The following is a 12,001-nucleotide window of genomic DNA, read 5'->3' as shown; positions in this document are numbered from 1 at the left end:
TGGGTTGAACTAGGCTTCAGTGCCCATTGACAAGTGCAAGAGCTACATGGGATGTGGAACAGACTGAACAAGCCTGATCTCTTACCGGAAAAGTTTGTTCAGAACATTGTTTTTATTTTACAGCATCAGCCTGAACTGCTTAGTGTAACACCCAGAAATAAATGCAAAAATCCCAGGGGAGCTGATCTCATCAGAAGCTGATTAAATTATTGAGATTTGGCAGTAGGCATTTGGCATAGTGGCTCATTTGTCATTTAGGATGCCCAAATGCCATGCTGGAGCACAAGGGGTCAAGTCCCTACTCTGTGGCTCATTCTACTTCCAAAGCAGTTGATGCTTGAGCAGTTGGTGTGATTGGAGTTCTTTCCTCAGGTTAGTATAGAAATAAAAAGCCAGGAGGTAAGTGGAAGCTAACAGCATATTCACAGCAATGTGATAGGAAAGCAGTACCCCACTAAGAAGTAGGGAAGTAGAGTGTCTGGACACTGACTTTGGAAGAAATGCTATGAGCTTTTAAAAATTTTTTATTTCCTGGCCCAGTGTCATGGCTTAGCGGCTAAAGTTCTAGCTTTGAATGCCCCGGGATCCCTTATGGGCCCCTGTTCTAATCCCGGCAGCTCCACTTCCCATCCAGCTCCCTGCTTGTGGCCTGGGAAAGCAGTCCAGGATGGCCCAAAGCCTTGGGACTCTGCACCCACGTGGGAGACTGGAAGAGGTTCCAGGTTCCTGGCTTCGGATTGGCGCAGCATCGGCCATTGCACTCACTTGGGGAATGAATCATTGGATGGAATATTCCTCTCTGTCTCTCCTCCTCTCTGTGTATCTGACTTTGTAATAAAAATAAATAAACCTAAAAAAAGAAAGTTTTTCATTTCCTTTCTCACAGGCGTGAACCCTGGGAAGGCCATAGAGGAACTCAGGTGTCTGAACTGTTAGAGAGTTTTCTTGAATGAGAGGATTAAAGTGACTATCTAAAAATATTCTAGGAGCATGGCCTGCAGCCTCTTCTCACCTAGAGCTGGGCAGAGAGGCAGAAGGGAAATTTGCCTTGGTTGTCTTGGCAACTCCGAGATCAGATTTTGCACACCCAGCACAATTATAAATAATAAGTATTTATAAATAATAAATAAATAAATAATTATAAATAATAAATAAATATTTAAAATATTAGTTAAGTTATTGCTATTAGTCAATTAAGCTCTTTTGATTTCAATTTGTAAATAAATTATACTTAAGCCATTTAGCAACAAATAGCAGATTAATTATATTATGAAACAAACTTATATTCCCAAAACATACGCAGTATAACAGTATTTTAAAAATTAATTGATTTTCTGTCCCTAATGTTTATTGTCTTAAGGATTTGTTTATTTTTTATTTTAGAGACAGCATTACAGGAGAAAAGTAGAGAGAGAAACATTTCATCTGCCGGTCGCCTTGCAAATGGCGACAACATCCATGGCTGACCTGGTTGAAGTCAGGAACCAGGAGCTTCTTTCTGGACTCAGAGGCCCAAGCACTTGCACCATCCCTCACTTCCTTCCTAAGCAGATGGGCCCAGAGCTTGATTATAAGCGGAGCAGCTGGAACTTGAATTGAACTGCACAGGAGTTGCAGTACTGTGGCATAACATCAGCCTTGCCCTAATATTTCTTTTATATCTGTACTCTTTCCCTACACTGTGTACCACTGCATGCATTGTTTTTATTTGTTGTTTTTGAATAGGTTCCGATCAGATTACATTTTCTAATATAAAAGAATAACTTTCTTGACAGGCAAAAGAGAAACTTCACCCAGAATCTTCTTCACTCAATTTCAATGTCATAATCTGATACTGTACAGTTAAATCTGAGTTCTGTTGACTTCCTTCAAATGTATTGCTTCACAATTTCACCATCTCTGGTTTCATCAGATCTTGCTGCTAGTCCCAGGTTTAATTATCATCTTCAAGTTGCCAAGAGTTTTCTTTCATAAACGTTATCTTTCAACTGGCTATTTGGCCGTCCTGTGGCTCGTTGATAGAAAATAAAATGTGTGCTTTCCCTTATGACATTTAAGGGTTTACATAGCTGGATCTGTATTTGAAGTGTTCTTTATTTGTCTTTTCCTCATTGATTCATTTCTATATTTCTATTCTTACAAATTAAGACATGTCAAAAATCTGCTTTCCTGGAATTTTTTTATGCCTTTAGTCCTCCTCCAGAGATCTAGACAGTGTTGGTCGTGTTTCCTAACAGCACTCTACATCCATCCACTTGTGCAACGAACTGCTGTAGAACACTGAAGAGTGTCCATGTGCAAAACAATGGGAAACAACCTGTTCAAGACTCGAGATTTTGTCTGATGCCAAGTCCCAAGTCAACAAGAATCTCAATTCATGAACAGTGTGAGACAACGCGGATGCTGGGTGCAGAGGCATTGAGCTGTGTGACCATCACAGGGATGGGCTTCCCCGTGAGCCTCAGCGGTCGCGTATCTCCCCTGATGGAGACGTGTGTGTGCTCTGCATCTGGTGCCATCCAGACAATGTCAGCTGGAGGCAGGGGAATGCACATCTTTTAGACATAAGTCAGAGATTTGGGGCAGGGTCTTAAAGGTAGCTGGGGGACAAGGCTTCAGGGGCGGGTTTGTCCAATTCTCCTTATCTCACTTCAAGCAGCTTCATGTGATTGATTTTGCCAGATTGGGATAGTCACATTGGCTTCCACTCCCAACACTGCAGTCGCCTCCAGCATTGGAAGGACAAGGCAGGTGGGAGAGGCCATCTTCCTAACAGACCATGTGAATCAATGCCAGGTTTTCCTTCCCCAGACTTGCAATGCACAGCTCCCAGGCTCATGAACCTCACAGTCCCTCCTACCTCCGTGAGCAGACCTGCTTCAACCACTCAGACTTTGGCTTACCCACTCCCCGACCCCATGCTTGCCTCTCAACACTGGTTTTACTTCTCCCCAGGCCCCATAATTGAAAATCAAATGGAATTACTTATTCTAACACAAATGTTTCCTGCTTTTGTGTATTTTACTTGTCACTGAATACTTGATCTTGAGTTTTTAACCTCTCAGCATCTTAGCCACTTCATAAGACTTCAACAGGGTTAGTGCCATCTGTTCTATTGCTCTTTAAGAAAACAGACGGTTTCTCTGCATTTGTTGATCTTTTAATCCAATGTATCCTACCAGTGTAAATTTTCATGTCTTTTGGCTCTCTGATGCCTTTTTCTAGTCTACAAAAACTGTTAGATGAATTACAACTGCTAACTACAATTTAAAATGATAAATGCAACTTAGATTTTTCCAGTAGTCAAAAATGAAAATACTATATAGAGCCTTAAGTTGATTTTTAAAATGTTCCAGTATGACAAACTGCAACAAAACTAAATATTGGCTGATTTTTAAAAAAAATGGTTTCATACTACGTATTTTAAAATGCCAAAGAAAATATAGCAATCTGTACCACATATAGGCAAATTAAATGGAACCAGGAGTAAAACAGAAAATGCTGTAGGCTCATAGATCTTTATTCTAAACTGAAAAGCAGGGAAGTTTTTAGAAATGGTAGGAATTACTCATGTTATAATATTTTGTATGGGATCTTTTTTGTTTAAGGGAACTGAATTACATGCAAAGCACCAACGCCGATAAATATGTCTAAAATCAAGTAACTTTCAGACACAAAAATGTTTTATATTCTGAATTTGCTTTTTGGTCACCAATGAAGGAACACGGCACAGTTCAAGAACTCATGGTCAATGCTTGTCATCTATTTTAATAGCAACAACCACAAAAAGCAAAGCACAAATAACTGAAGGTTGAAACCAATGATAAACTGAACAAGAGAATATGGTTTTTTAGTATAACTGAGGATTTGAATTTAAAGCATGTTCTATAGATATTTTATGGAATCCTAGAACACTGGGTATGACCAAGGCATATCTGGACACCTGCCTGGACAGGGATACAGACCACAGACCCCCTGATGAAGGACTAAGAGATGTCACTTGGCATCCACAACAAGCAGGTCCTGTGTTTCTCTCTGAGGGTTGGCCCTGAGCCTGGGTGAATCAGCATCAGTGGCCCAAGTGGCACATCAGCACCAGGGCAGAGGTGGAAGGAGCTGACACAAGAGCTTTGCTCTAGGGTAGCATTTTTAAAAATTATCTCACTGCATGATGCTAGTAGACATATAGTGTGTGCAAACGATGAGTCTCAGGTAGAAATTGTTCAAAGTAAGTTTTATTTACTCGTGACAAGTAAATGAGAGTTGAAAAGTGTAATTGTTCAAGAAATTTACTTCCCAGGGAAGGAGTTTGCTAAGGCTTTTACAACAAGGTTGCATCTTCATTTAATGTGCATGTACACATCAGACTCAGACTGGTTTTTGCAGTTTTTCTTGTTTATGGAGGTCTGGTCACTTTTACGTACAATGTCACAAGGTAAGATTTCCCGGAAGAGCCTCTGAAAATCAACCTCAACAGAGTGACTGTTTCTCAGCCTCAGTCTTTGTGTATCCCCCTGTAGTATAACTCCCAGGCTCTTTATCACAATGTTATAACTCTGGGTATAGAAAGTGCTTTTAAGTTTGTATAAACATGGAATTAAGAAACAATTTATTCGTGTAAGATATTTTCTTCAAAGACAAGTATATTTTTTATATCATGTGTTTTTTTATTAAGTATTTTGCATTACGTGACAGTTTCATAGGCTCTGGGGTTCTCCCCCACCCCTCCCCATGCCCCTCCCCCACGGTGGACCCCCCCACCCCGATGCAGCATTACAGTTCAAATTCAATCAAGATTCTTCCCTTGCAAACAGATGCTAAGCACATAGTCCAGCTTCTCATTGACCAGATGGAACGTACAGCTTCTTGGGGAGACTATTTAGCTGCAATCAACCCCTAGTGGTTTTAATATTTCTCTAGTTATGAATCACTGCCAGTCTTGCCACTCCCAATTCGATGAGGTCGTTTTAGAGTTCACTGGTTGACACTGTCTATCATAGAGTCTTCATTCGCCCGGTTTTCGCTGCCAACTTATATCTGAGATGGTTGATTGACCCGTTCTGTTCTCTGTCTTTTCTTGGCTAGGGTTCTGAGTCCAGATGGTCATCGCCACAATCAGCTTGTAGGTGCAATTCCTGGGCTGGTTCTGTTTTCGGACTGGAGTTGCTCTGGAACCCGTGGGTGTTGCAGACTAGGTTGGTTCTGCCTAGCACGTACTCGGCACTTGCGTCAGCCAGTGGGGGCTGCAGCCTAGTCGGGGCAACCCACAATAACCCCGACCAGGCCCGCCCCCTATTCTGGTTTGCCTGTGTGTATAGCAGACTAATCCAGTCTGTCCCACATCCCATTTAGCTCTTGTATTTGTCCCTGGGTTTTAAAGCTTAGTTCTGACTAACCAGCTCGGCCATCCAGCCCCCACAGATGTTGTTGAATTCCTCTCTAGCCACCCCAGCCCCCTTCCAAGTTATCATGTCCTTCTGCGGGAGCAGTGACCCAGGAGGGTCGGGAACCCATTGTTTCCCTCCTGGGTCGTTCACTGTCCCGGCTTATGCACTTTTCGGGTGGTTCCGCGATTTGACTTGATAGAATTAGTCCCCAGAGCCAGCTTCTGCCAGCTGGTGTAGCGGCTAAGTCCTTACACCCCTCATCCATTCTAATTTATGCTTGTCCCAGTAGGGGATAATTTGCTCAGTCTGACTTTTCCCTGGTCTAGTTCCCATGCGGCACACAGGTGTTGTAGCCCTACTTAGTGTGGTCTGTCCCCAAACCAGCCCACGCTCTCCAGTGGGAGTAGCTGTCCGGTGAGGGGACCAGCCCCTAAATTCCCATGCCAGCTCTGCCCCTCCTGGTTCTCACGTGTGCTGGTTGGGCGCTGCAGTCAAATGTAGTACTGGTAACCTCGCCCTGACATTCCACATTGTATGCTGGTTTTGTCGCAACCAAACCTAGCCCAACCCACACTCTTCTGGTGTCTGGATATGCCAGTGGACAGCATGCACTGATTCAGCCTGGTCTGCCCCTGTCCCATGCCAAATGCATGCCCGTGGGGAATTTTCCATGGCCTATTCTGGGCTGTTTCCTATTGTGCTTCTTGTGCTGACCTGGAAGGATGTATCTTGCCAGAGGAGTTGCCCAGGCAACTTCCTCTGAGCCTCTCCTTTTGTCAAGTTATGCGCATACCAGGGAGTTTTTGAGCCAGCTCTTCTCATTTCACCTCCTGTCCAAGCAGGAACAGTGGCTTAACCTGGCTGGCTTTCACCCCATTCAGGTTCTTGTTATAGGATGTTTCAGCCCAGCTGTGGCTCGTCCATACCCACGTACAGTTCACAAGTGGCTCAGTGGGGGGTCGAGACCTAGCCTAGCCAGTCTCATGTTTACCCCAGTTATCCAGGACACCAGAATGTGTCGGGGTCCGGCACAGTCCGGTGCATCCAATCCCAGCCCACACTAGTGCCTTGGGAGACTACAACTATTTCTAGGTTAGGACACAACCCCCATTCCCGCACATGTTCCCCTTGGAGGGAGCCTCAACCCAGTCAGGGTATCCCCTTGGCTCCCAGACTGGGCCTGTTACTAGCCGTAGATCATATGCCTGCCGGTGGTTGCTCCGACTCAGCTTGTTGCAGTCCCTCATTTGTCCTAGCCTCAACCTTAGACATTGTGGCTTCGCATCCTTGATTCAAGCAGAGTAGCAGGTGTAATGGCCCAACTCGGCTTGACCTGTGTTCTATTCACCATCCAACGAGGGCGGTGGGTGTGTTGTCCTAGAGATTCAAGCCTCTGTACCTGGGCACTGCGAGGAATCCTGTCTCCCCTATACCAAAGTTGGGCCTATTGATGGGTGTCCCCAAATAGCTTTCCATATCATAAAAATCTCTGAGCTCGCCGTCGGGTGGCCAGCAGGCAGAGCCTGGCACCACTTGGTGCACTGGCCGCCCAGAACAGAGGACTCAGCCTCTCTGCTGTGGGTTTGGAGAATGGAATTCACCCGAGTTGCCCGCTCCCAACTAGCAGGAGCAGGACGGAGCTCGGACTTCAGTCCAGCTCTGAGGCGGCCCCCATGGCTGCTAACCTGGGGGCTCCGTTGCCCCCCTTGGGTCCGTGGGGAACTGCGAACGCACCTGTGGGGTTTGGCGCCATTCTGCAGCCGAGTTTCATGAAATAGAGGCACCCCCGGCAGCCCGCCACTTTGCCGGAGTTTCAATCTGCCCCCACCCTAACAATGAAACTCATCCAAGTTGCCCGCTCCCAACTAGCGGGAGCAAGGCAGAGCTCGGACTTCAGTCCAGCTCTGAGGCGGCCCCCATGGCTGCTGTATATCATGTATTTTCCATGAACTTTTAGAAACATCCCACATAATAGAATTTCAATAAATATTGTATTATATTGTGTTATTGAAGTCTAACCCAAAATATGAATTATAGCTCTCAACGTACTTATGGGTCATGTTACTTTGTCCAAGGACCTTTCATCATTTGGACGGTTTGCTTTATTGTCTTGTAACTTGACTAGAGATTATAAATTTACTATTTCCAAAATCTGTCCCAAGTTTCTTGTGCATTATCATCCAAATGAGTCTTAACACAGCATCCCTGACAAGTGGTCATGGGGAGGTGCTTATCTTTAGCTGAATGCTGCCACAAAACACATTCAAAGCTATTGAATAATGTACTGCCTAATTTATATTTTCATCCTCCTTCAGAAACATTCATTTAAATTTTTCAAACTATCAATTTATACTCCATATGCAATATGTCTTTTCAAAAAGCTGTCTATTTCCTATGTAAAGTGAAATTTACGATATTTAATTTTAAATCCCTAATATTAGAATCATCTTCTTAGCCCCACAGAGAAATCAACAGAACATAAGCTTATTGAACATTCCTCTCTCTGTGTTGAGAGCATACAGTTTTTACCTACTGTCTAAACTCACCTTGATCTGATGATTTCTGCTGTGTAATACGCCTTATTCCAGGGTGAGGCCCATGCAATGTAGCACCAAGTGATTATCAAATGAAAGGCAATGCAACCCCATACCATTAGTTATGAATTATCTAACTTTCTTGACTTTTCAAGACTGTTCTTCAACACTTATTCAATTGACTTTTTAAATCTAAGTCTTAATTTGTACATTTCCATTTCCCAAAGAACAAATTTGTCAGAAATGCACCTCTTAAAAGCTTCTGTTAACAGGTGCTATAAGCAGCTGAGTCCTTAGGTCAGCACATGCAAGTCTTCTTCTTCCCTTTGGCTTAGTTAATACTTTCACTGGCATGATTAGAGCTTTAAAAGAAAAGGGCTGAAATAAGTTTTTTAAACCTGAATTTTTCCACTCATTTAAGCACTAATTTATTCATTTACTGTGCTTCTGGGAGAGACTACTGCCAAATGCCAATTTAAAAAAGATCATGTATTGTGATAAAATATTACCCGTTTGGGTAGTTTAAAAGAGAATATTGTTGAGGAGACAAAACAATTTGATCACTTTTATTCATTCAAAAAAATGAAATCATTGAATATATTTTGGTCAGGTAATTTACTAATCAAGAGATAGTTATAAATGAGTCACACATATATGTATTCAGATATAAATACATATATACCACTCTATTTATTGCATTTTAAACCAAAATAAATTTATTGAATATAATTTAAGCCACAACACTTGATCAACAGTGCATACATATTCAAGGCATTGTTTTCACTCTAAATTAAAGTATTTTTTAATTTTGCTAACGTATTAATAGGCAGAAGTAATATTTGATAGGGGCACACAAGAAAAAATTTAGGTAGTTCAGTATTTTACATTAAATTATACCACATGTCCAGGGAGGAAATTTGACTTTTTAACTAATGAATTATAATTAATGATTAGTAGCACTATTGGAGAAAAGTATTGCTTTAAAATTACTAACTTTGACAATATGGTTTTCACAAGTTGTGTCAGCATTGTAGATTATTTATTGGAAAGTTAATGGACATAATTTCGTTAAAACATCCAGTCAATCTTCTGAACTTTAGCTGTTCACAGAGTGCATAATTTCCAAATTTAGATCTTAGAGAAGGGCACATTAAGCTGACATGGAAACCATGCATATTAAAATTCAGAGAATATATTGTTCTCTTCTTATTCCAGAGGTATGGCATGGGTAAATATTTCAGAAACTATTCATTCCTCAAGATTTTGCAGAAACCCAAGAGATGTAGATAACAGGAATGATATGTCAGATATCTCTCTGTAGGGTTATAATAGCAGCTATATAAATCCTAATATTAAACAGAATAAACAGGATAAGTGGTATATCAGCAGTGAAAATACATGAGAGTACTTGGATAACCAAGGAGAAAGAAAATGAAAGCAGAGATGATATATCACCTGAGTGCACTGTGTTCAAATATCAAGGAGGAGGGTTTAAAATTGTATTGAAGAATTATGCTGGTGTGAAATATGCAAAAGACCAAGTAAAGTTGACAGGATAGTATTGGAATGTAAAAGATCTGTTTCTATCATTCTCAAAGACCAATGATAGATTTTGAACAAGGATGCTTAAATGTAAATGTTAGTTAGGAGAAGAGAAATGTGCAGGTTTTAAAATGAAATAAGGATGAAATTTATACAAACTGTCAGTTTAGCACACAATTGTGCATAGTCAGGCATAAAGTAAAGCTGTGTTTGTGGTCAAGAGAAAGTGGAAAGGCAGTAAAAAAAAAGTTGAAAGGAAGAAAAATTGTGCAAGGAAACAATGACAGTTTAGTTTTAGATTGAACAAGGAGATGAAAAAGAAAAGGCTATTTCAAAAAAGTTACCTAAAGTTTAAAACTAGGATTAATGGGATGAAATAAATTATTAACAGAAATAAATCATACATAAATTTTAAAAATAAATTTGAAGTAAATAAAATGTCTTTATAAAAATAAAGTAAAAATTCTGCATTGACGATAAAGACATAGCATTGATTTCCTGTAGTTCTTCTGGAGTAATGGGAAAATACGCAAGTTGTGCAAGAAAAGCATAAGCAAAACCTAAGATAATTTCCTCCCTTTGAAATGAGGAAGTGAGTGCCTAGTCTCCTCCATTTTCTTGTAGTAGTTTGTTAGAAAACCTGAGCTGTTTTTCATCCCTTTGAAATGTCCAGAAATCTTTCTGAAAAATAGCTTTTGTCACTTTTGTGACAAGTATCAGTGGAGATACCACCTCTATCTTTTTGTGGGTGAGCAGGTGCCTATCCAGTAGCAAGACAACCATCCCCAGTCATAAAGGGAGAATGAAGGTGATTACCTAGGCATTGATAATCACCTCAATCAACAAGCAAATTTAATATGAATTACATGTGACAAATGGATGTTGTCAAGCACACTTCCAGAGGACCGATAAAAGCTTATCTTGAAAATATTAAGCCAATACATTGTGTTGGCTTGCCTGTATAAAAAAGTTCAGAATTCATTGTCTCTTTCCCACTTCCTGTTGGCTTTGTATATCAAATTCTGATTTAATGCTTACTTAGTATGAAACTTGTTCTTACTCTTTCTTTCTCGTTCTCTCCTACCTTAGTGGAAAACTTTTAGAATTGAGAGAAGTATTTTCTTTTAATTATATCTTCCCACAGCGTGGTACTGTAGACAAAAAGCCAGTTTTATTTTTCTGTTTTGTTTTGTTTCTGGTTTTTTTTTGGGGGGGGGTACCATAGGATCAATTACAAATGATTGGCATAAAAACGTCTGGGTGACCAGTTCTAAGTTTTGTGTAACATCAGGGTTGCAGGTTTGGAAGAAGTTGAGAGATGTGGAGGAACATAAACTCTTCAGTGAGACAGAGACAGGAAACTATGCACAATTTGTAAGATGAGAAAGAGGATCTAGCATTCTGGCATAGTGTGTAAAGCCACTGCCTGCAAATCCAGCATCCATATGGGTGCCAGTATGAGTCTCCGCTGTCCCATTGCTTTTTATTTAGTTATTTGTGTATTTATGTATTTAATGATACAGTTCCATAGGCTCTGGGATCTTCCCAACCCTTTTCCTCGAATCCTTCACCCCCACTGTTTTCCCCTATATTGTTACAATAATGTAGTCCTTCAAAACCAGTAGAAGTATGGACCACTTGAAGAATTTGTGTGTCATCCTTGTGCCCGGGCAATGCTAATCTTCTGTTTCGTTCCAGTGTTAGTGTATGTGTTTCCAGAGAGAGCACAGCTGCTCTGCTTCTAATCCTACTCCTTGTTAATGTGCCCAAGGGTGTGGGGGAACAGAGGAAGATGGCCCATGCACATGAGCTTCTGTTACCCATAGGAAAGACCCCAAGGAGCTCTTGACTCAGCTTTGACCTGGCCTAACCTGGAATACTGAGGCCCTCTGGGGTTTAAATCAGACAATGGAAGGCTTCTTGCACTGTCTATTTTTCTACCTTTCTCTTTGTAGTTCTTTCACATATTTCATTGGCAATTTTAAAATTGATCTTATGTTAACAAATATAGCATGACAAAATGATACATTGGTTTAAATGAAAGAATATTTTAAAGATCATTAATTTATTTTCTGGAGGTTTATTTTTTGAAAGGTGTAGTGATAGAGGGAGAAAGAAGGAGAGATCTTCCATCAGCTGGTTCACTCCTCAAATAGTCACAAAAACTGGGGCAGGGCCAGGCCAAAGAAAACTTCCAGGAACTCCATCTATGTTCCCATAAGGGGTGGGGAGGTATTTGAGCCATCTTTTATTGCTTTACCAAGAGTATTACCAAAGAGCTAAGTCAGAAACAGGGTTACCAGGACATGTACTGACACTCTAATATAGAAAAAACATTATCTCAAGAGGCAGCCTAATTTACTGTACTATAAAGCTACCCTCAAGTATTACATCTTTCATTGTATTTTTTTTTACTTTGAGAAAATTATGAAATTTAATTTGTTGCTCAAATTCTTTTCAGCAGCTCTAGTCTAAATAAAAGAATACGCCATGTATCCAAATGTTTCACTAAAATCAATACATTTAGGGTGTTGGAAA

At 40.8% G+C, this 12,001-nt stretch overlaps 1 non-coding gene across 1 annotated transcript; it reads right to left on the bottom strand.

The window, feature by feature from the left end:
• Positions 1–11,086: 11,086 nt before the first annotated feature.
• On the bottom strand, positions 11,087–11,191 carry LOC118758388 (U6 spliceosomal RNA). Its single transcript, XR_004995683.2, has one exon. It is a non-coding gene; the product is annotated as a U6 spliceosomal RNA (small nuclear RNA).
• Positions 11,192–12,001: the final 810 nt, after the last annotated feature.

Source organism: Ochotona princeps, chromosome 1 (genome assembly GCF_030435755.1).
Source record: "Ochotona princeps isolate mOchPri1 chromosome 1, mOchPri1.hap1, whole genome shotgun sequence".
In the NCBI taxonomy this organism is placed as follows: Eukaryota; Metazoa; Chordata; class Mammalia; order Lagomorpha; family Ochotonidae; genus Ochotona; species Ochotona princeps.
Note: the sequence above shows the minus strand (reverse complement) of the source record. Positions and strands in the feature narration are given on the sequence as shown.